General features: G+C 46.9%; 1 pseudogene; it reads left to right on the forward strand.

Moving 5' to 3' along the window:
* The first annotated feature begins 1,112 nt into the window (after nucleotides 1-1,112).
* LOC125522445 (F-box protein At5g49610-like) lies at nucleotides 1,113-2,284 on the forward strand (annotated as a pseudogene).
* Nucleotides 2,285-6,650: the final 4,366 nt, after the last annotated feature.

Consider the following 6,650-nt stretch of genomic DNA (forward strand, 5'->3'; position numbering starts at 1 on the left):
CACACGCCCCACATAACGCACATGCCGGCGATGTTGCCATTTTCCTATGCTGCAATACATCTGCTGTTGGAATGGAGCTTCGAGCAAGCCGCCACAAGAACAACTTGATTTTTGAAGGTACGTCTGTCTTCCATAGATCCTTCCATTCACTGCCAGCGTTATCTGCAACGGAAGTACTGTCGTGTTCCTCAATCCAGTTCTCCCTCGTGGTCTTCGTGTGGATGATAAGCCTGTATGCAGATTTGACAGAGAAAGAACCACTCCTCTCTCCGCTCCAGGCCCAAAAGTCATTTATATTCCAGTTCTCCCTCGTGGCCATTTTGTTCTAATTCGGGGAATTTGGAATTACCCAAACCCAAGCCCAAGATTTTGGACCCAAATTTTTTAGTTTCTCTTTTTTGGGCCATTCTCGGATATTAGTTTTGGAAAGGCGAATGGTTGAAAACTCGATTTACCTAATATGAATTTTCGGTTAAACCCAAATGCCCACCCTGACATGAAGCGCTACTACTACCTCTGTCGTGGTTTATTAGTCCCCTTCATATTCAGTGTCATACTTTGACCATGATTTTAACTAATAAAATATAAGTTATACATAACAAAAATAACACCATTTCAAACTATGTTCAAAATACAAATCAAGCGATATAATTTTTGGTGACATGCATTAGTATTTTCTTAGTTAAATTTATAATCAAACATTGACACAAAATACGGAGGGGACCAATAAACCAGACGGAGGTAGTAGATAGCAGCGGCGGTGGTTGGACAACACCGTTGATGGCGGTGGTGGTGATTCCAGTTGCTGGCCTATTAGCACATGGGGCATGCTTGTACTGAACCAATGGCCCGTTTAAGTGGGCCTGAGAATTTTGATGCGAAGGGCATTTTTTTTCCTCTAATAAAAACACGTTGGTCAGGGTCAGCGTCTGTCTCCGTTACCAATCGTCATCAGCTCCCAAAACCGAGGTACTCTACCTTTTCCGATCTGACTCCTCACGGCAGAGATCGCCGCCGACCACTCAGGTCGAATTTCCTCTGCCAGATTGACGATCTCCTCTCCTCTCCTCTCCATTCATAGATCGATCCCACCTGCCCCTGTACCCTGCTCCATGGAGGCGGAGAGCATGGAGGGGAACACCAAGCCGAGGCGTGACAGCCATCCGGGGGCGACAGCCAGCCTCCTCACCGACGACCTCATCCTAGAGATCCTCTCCCGTCTCCCCGCAAGATCCCTCCACCGCTTCAAGTGCGTGTCAATGCCCTGGCGTGACCTCATCGCCGACCCTGCCAACCGCAAGAAGCTGCCCCAAGCCCTCGCTGGCTTCCTCTACTTTACCACCGACGACAGCGGGCGTCGCCACCACTTTGCCAGCGTCTCCGCACCGCAGCCCCGCTCGACCCTTGCCTGCAGCCTAACAAGTACAAGTACATGGCCCAGGTGGGCTCCTGCAATGGCCTCCTTCTCTACCGTGGCAGCAACAAGAGGATGGCGAATTGGGCAGGGGGTGCTTCCCGTTTTCTGGTGTGCAATCCTGCCACTCGGAGGTGGGTGGAGCTGCCCCCTCAACCGCAGGTGCCGGCGAACAAATATTGCCATATCGCAGGTCTGGCTTTCGATCCTGCGGTCTCATCCAGATTTCACGTTCTTAGTTTTGAGGAGACCTATGTGGAAAATCACATGACAGCAGTGACCATCTACTCGTCGCACACAGGAGCCTGGAGTCGCAAGGAAGCTGCGCTGGTTGAGAAAATTGCGCTGTTCTTCTGTAGTAAATGTGTCTTTGTAGGTGGTATGATGTACGTGATTGGCAACCTGAGGTATATTAACGAGTATGTGATGGTGGTGGTGGGAGTGGACATGGAGGGGAAAGTGTGGGAGACTATCCGCGTGCCATATGGTTTGAGATTTGGTACGATTGGATCGTCGCAGGGGTGCTTACACTATGCTATAGCATCCGTTGATGACAACAATAACATCCTATTTTCTGAGATAGAACTCTGGTGCCTCAAGGATTGTGATAGTAAAGAATTGGTCCTGAAGCATACTGCCAGCATCAATGAGCTTATGAGCATGACTGGCAAGAAGTACTTGGTGGTTGAGTTCCATCCTGATTGCGACACCATTTTCCTTGTTTCAGCTGGACGTGATACCTTGGTAGCGTACGATATGCGACATCAGAAAGTTGGCTGTATCATTAATCTTGAGAAAAGCAATACACAACAGTTTTTACCCTACGTTCCTCTGTTCGCAAAATCATTACCAGATGCAGATGGGCAGTAGTGTTACCATCAAACTACGCTTGTTCCTCTGTCGGCTGAAGTATTTGTCCGGTACTTTGGAATCAGCTTGCATGATTTTCAATTCAGAGCAAATGCCTTGTAATCCTACATATTAAGCATAATGTCATTTCGAAAGAACATTGTTACTCTTGTTTTTGTGTGCCTAACACAGTAGCACGGGCTGTTCTGGACATGCATGTATTTGTTTCATGGGGCTAAATTATACTGCAATAACAATCAGATTATGATTATCCTTAATCCTAGTCCATATTGTCAACCTGCTAGTGCGTACTACTAAAAGTTTCAATCAGACTGGGGACTGGTGCCATGTCTAGTTGACCTTATTAATTCAGTATTTTGGTAAAACACTGCCTTCCTTTAATATATGTTTGCTGTAGCTAATGAATTCAGTGGAGCCTTGGATCTGTTAATCACAGAAAAATTGCATCATTGTCAATAAAATAAAGTAACATTAGAAGCTTTGATGAAAAGTTTTGCTGCGTTTGGCCTGGTTTGTTATTTCAGGAGATAAACCAAAGGTACATATCATAGAAGCTTGTGTTGCACATATGCAAATAGGATTTTGGCAGGTGACAGGACATGGTATTTACTATGTTAGAGATATAGTGACCATAACATATAGGCTTATCTGTTGGTTCAGATGCTTAGCTTTGTGCGCTCTTTGCAGCCATATATTGAAGCCCGGGTAATGCAGTGTCGGTCTGCCTTGTGGCTGTACACATCAAAATTGAACAGTGGGGTATGCTTGTAAGGGAGTGGTCGCCTTCCTGAATCTCCACTCTGTTGGAAATGATGATGAAGATCTCCCGGAGCTTGCGAAGGCTACTGATGTGCTCCTGGAGAAGTTGAGCTGCGTCGTAGCAAGTTGAGGAGATCCCGACTGCGTGGACATTTCCCGAGAAATCTGCCGCCGATGCTGCAGGGAGCGGCCTGCGCATGCGACGGCAATGGTGGTGCTGCTGGCTATTGCGCCTGCGACCTCCTTAGAAGGAGTGAGTGTTAGCAATTAAGCTTCAGGTTAGGTGACGTGCTGTGTTAGGAATTGTTTGAGTCGGTTCAGTATACGTACGAGGTTAGGTCGTATTAGGAAAGGTTTGTAAACCGGCGTTGTACCGGGTCGCGTCGTGTTGGGCCTGTGCCGTGTTGGACGTGATTTGTATCCCTATATAATGCAATGAAAAGGACCACGAAAAGTAGCTCGTATTGCTGCACCAAATTATCTTCTTTCTTGTTCGTAAGTTTAGGGTTTGCTTAGCTCGAGATTGAGTTCTTCAGATCAGATTTTTGCCCTGCGATCCATCAATTGGTATTCAGAGCCTGGCTGCGTGCTAACCTAGTAACGGGAAGGCATGGCCGACGACGACAAGAAGAAGGGGACGGAGGCGTCGGGCGCTGCGGCGCTAGCTCCGCCGCCGGCGGCGGCACCACCGACGTAGTTCCGCGGTTTGACCGCGAAAACTTTGTTGTTTGGGCAGCAACTATGCAATGCGCCATGGAGTCGCACATGCTCTGGCACATCGTCGAACCCGGCGGTGACGAGTTCAAGAAGGATGGAGCGCAGCGCTGGCGAGATCGTCAGGCAGCAAGCGCAATCTACTCAGTTATGCCGATGGATATCATGCAGCATCTCATCTCCAAGGAAACAACCAAGGACGTGTGGGATACATTGAAAACTTTGCAGCTTGGTCACGACAGAGTGCGAGAAGCCACGCTGCAGTCTATGATGAGAACATATGAGACGCTAAAGATGGAAGATGATGAGACTGTGGAGCAGTTTGCAGCAACGGTGGTAACCCTGGTGAAAGTGCGTTATATCGACTAGAGGGGGGTGAATAGGCGATTTTTATGAAAGTCTTCAAAACGTGGAAGTTATGAAGACAAACAGTAGAGATATGCCTATTACTATGCAGCGGAAGGTAGACTACACTAGGCAAGCCATGGTCAAGTATTCAATATAGTGAAAGCACAATGACAAATAGCTGCAGTGTAATAAGGATCAGGTAGGAAGATATTATGAAGCCAAACAGATCATACAGTCACGTTGTGAAGACAAAAGATAGAGCAAGCATGCAACGACTTCACAATGAGTAACAGTAAGAAAAGGAAGTGAAGATGAAACCAGTGACTCGTTGAAGACAATGATTTGTTGGACCAGTTCCAGTTGCTGTGACAACTGTACGTCTGGTTGGAGCGGCTAGGTATTTAAACCTTAGGACACACAGTCCCGGACACCCAGTCCTGAACACGCAGCTCAGGACACCCAGTCCTCACCGTACTCAACTTGAGCTAAGGTCACACAGACCTCGCCCAATCACTCTGGTAAGTCTTCAAGGTAGACTCCCAAACCTTCACAGACTTCGTTCACCGGCAATCCACAATGTCTCTTGGATGCACAGAACGCGACGCCTAACCGGCTGGAGGATGCACAGTCCTCAAGTGTAATAAGTCTTCAGATCACTCAGACAAGAAGACTTAAGTGATGCCCAATTCTCTCTGGCTCTGGATGGTTAGGGCTTTATCCTCGCTAGGAATTCTTTCTCTCAAAGGCTTCGAGGTGGGTTGCTCTCAAACAACAAAAGCCGTGCACTAAATCTGAGCAGCCAACCGTTTATGGTTGTAGGGGGTGGACTATTTATAGCCACTAGGCAACCCGACCTGATTTGTCCGAAATGACCCTGGGTCACTAAGGAACTGACACGTGTTCCAACGGTCAGATTTCAAACTCACACAGCAACTTTACTTGGGCTACAAGCAAAGCTGACTTGTCCGACTCTGGACAAGATTTGCTCTCATAGTCTTCACTCGAAGACATAGGTTTTTAATTAGGCATCACTTCAGTCGTTCTGACTGGTTCTCTTGGACCCCACTTAACAGTACGGTGGTTCCTATGACTCAACACAAATAAAAGAGAACTACGAAAGATCTAAGTCTTCGCGTTCCATAGGCTTCACGTGGTGTCTTCTCTTGTCATAGTCTTCAATGTGAATATCTTCATATACCACCATTGACTTCAATGTCTTCGTACATTTTTGGGGGTCATCTCTGGTAGTAAAACCGAATCAACGAGGGACTTCTACCTGTGTTATCCTGCAATTCTCACAAACACATTAGTCCCTCAACTAGGTTTGTCGTCAATACTCCCCCTTTTTGGTGATTGATGACAAACTAGTTGAAGTTTTCAACGGGGAATATAATCTGTGAAATTTTAAAGGTTAAGGAATTTGTCTTCATAAGTTGCAAGGGCTCCCCCTGAAGATGTGCATATAAGTAATTTGCTTTTGGAATGCAAATGCACATGACAGGTTGTACTCGTGGAGATCCACTTCACCTTATGATGACATTCCACTATGCATGTGAAAGTATATGAAGATAATGACATGCATAATGAAAAATGGACGTCTGCAGAATGATCTAAGTGCGGATTTTATCGCCGCACATGCGGAATTTATCTTCGCAAAACAAGGTGGCAAACAAGTAGCAGACGACCATCAAGTTTAAGTGTTACAACTCAAAGAACCAAATGTAGCAAAACGAGAGTTGTAAGCACGAAGCAAAATATAGCAAAATATAAAGCACCCGCCCATATGGACCCGCTTGAATACTATCAACCTCATATGCTTCTCCCCCTTTTGTTAGTAAGGACCAAAAAGGTTTGAAGACATAGAGTTTCTACTTGTTCCCATGAGCAGCAGGGTCGGTGGTGGTGTTTGGCGGTGCTGAAGAGCTTGGTGCAGAGTCGACGCGTGCTGAAGGAGGTGGCGGTGAGGTAGCATCGTCTTCATCGGCGATAATTCTGGCAGTCACTGTGGCAGCAGATGAAGAGAACTCAGAGTCTTCAAGTGATGGAGTTCCTCGCAGCACAACCCTTCGAGGAGGTGTGGAGTCAAACTTGAATCGCTCTGTGAAGCCATCCTCTTGAAGATCAGCTTCAGAACACATCATCGTGAGTCCTTTCCATGTGCGGCGACATGTTTCGTGTGCAACGAAGGCATTCTTGGTGGCAAGATTTCGAATGCAATTTACATCCACCAAGAGGCTTTTCATCTGACGCTTCAGCCAGTCATGATGCCTATCCTGCTTTTGATGAAGGGCCACAAGAAGCTCTCGGTCATTGAGAACACGAGCGCGCTTCTTGGGTCTTGGAGCAGTTATGCTGTCAGTGGCTTCAGTGGAAGCAGGGCGTGGTGCACGTGTAGTGCCAGCCAACGGATACACCCTAGAGACTGCTTCAACTCCTTCAATGTTTTGAGTGAAGCTCTTGTGTTCTGCATTCTGAAGACTTAGAGGTTGCTTGGCAGGCTCAGGATAGATGGCTTCAGCAGAGGTATCTACATCAGGCAAGAAGA

Source organism: Triticum urartu, chromosome 7A, assembly GCF_056163025.1.
Source record: "Triticum urartu cultivar PI428250 chromosome 7A, HENAU_Tu73, whole genome shotgun sequence".
In the NCBI taxonomy this organism is placed as follows: domain Eukaryota; kingdom Viridiplantae; phylum Streptophyta; class Magnoliopsida; order Poales; family Poaceae; genus Triticum; species Triticum urartu.